The sequence below is a fragment of the Microcebus murinus genome, chromosome 2, assembly GCF_040939455.1.
Source record: "Microcebus murinus isolate Inina chromosome 2, M.murinus_Inina_mat1.0, whole genome shotgun sequence".
In the NCBI taxonomy this organism is placed as follows: domain Eukaryota; kingdom Metazoa; phylum Chordata; class Mammalia; order Primates; family Cheirogaleidae; genus Microcebus; species Microcebus murinus.
In genome coordinates, this window is record NC_134105.1 from 118,385,335 (window position 1) to 118,386,356 (window position 1,022).

Below are 1,022 nucleotides of genomic sequence, written 5' to 3' on the forward strand. Positions count from 1 at the left end.
TGCACATGTGAGGGATCTAGATTACACACTCCTTATGAGAATCTAATGCCTGATGGTCTGAGGTAGAGCTGAGGCGGTGATGCTAGCGCTTGGGAGTAGCTGCAAATACAAACGAATCATTAGCAGAGAGGTTTGACTACACAATAAATGTAATACGTTTGAATCATCCCCAAACCACCCACTCCCCCAGTGCATGGAAAAATTGTTTTCCATGAAACCAGTCCTTGGTGCCAAAAAGTTTGGGGACTGCTGCTCTAGTCTGCCCATCTCCCCTGACATGAATTCTTAGAAGCCTGGTACATTGCACCTTTTTGTAACCAAACCATAAAGAAGGAAAATTGTATTCCTGAGTTTCTAGGGATCATGCCAACAGTGTCTTCATTTTTCACTAAACTAAAATTAGGGGGGAAAAATCTAACTGAGGTGATACTTCTACACTGTTGGGAATTGTGATATTATTTTTCATCAGCCTGGAGTTTTTAACCTTGCCCATTCTTGAATTCACAATCTCTTTCTGTATCCTGGTCTGGTATTTCTGTTCCTTTTCAACCTAACTTCTAAGAAATAGAGATTGATTAGTTTTGTGCCTCAAAGGACATACCTCCATTTTCTCTAATGAGTCCAAAGGAAGTTGTGAGAAACAGCATATAATTTCAAACAGAAGAGGGTTTGTAACTGGTATGAATTAACTACTGATATTGATTCTTCCTTCTCATACGTACTGTGTAGTAACTTTATTCAAGTTCAAACATTTTGATTTTCTGAGAACATATAACAATAGATTGGTTTCTTTGTAGTCTTCACGATCATGTTATTGAATAATTAATTATATTTTATTTAAAAAGTAGAATTGAATGTCACATGATAAAGGTACATGAATAGAATATAAGATTGAGGTCACCTGAGTAAAAATTTACCTTTGGGGAGGTATGACTGGACCTATTTATTATACTGAGGGAAATAGATTGGATGTGTATTTTACCTGAAAGTCTGTTTTACTTGTCATTTTCCATTTAAAATAG

General features: G+C 36.3%; 1 protein-coding gene across 7 annotated transcripts in view; it reads left to right on the forward strand.

Annotated features, from left to right (window-relative positions):
- The window catches only part of DNM3 (dynamin 3), a 515,120-nt gene that overhangs the window by 293,885 nt on the left and 220,213 nt on the right, over positions 1-1,022 (forward strand). The gene's annotated exons all lie outside the window — the stretch shown is intronic.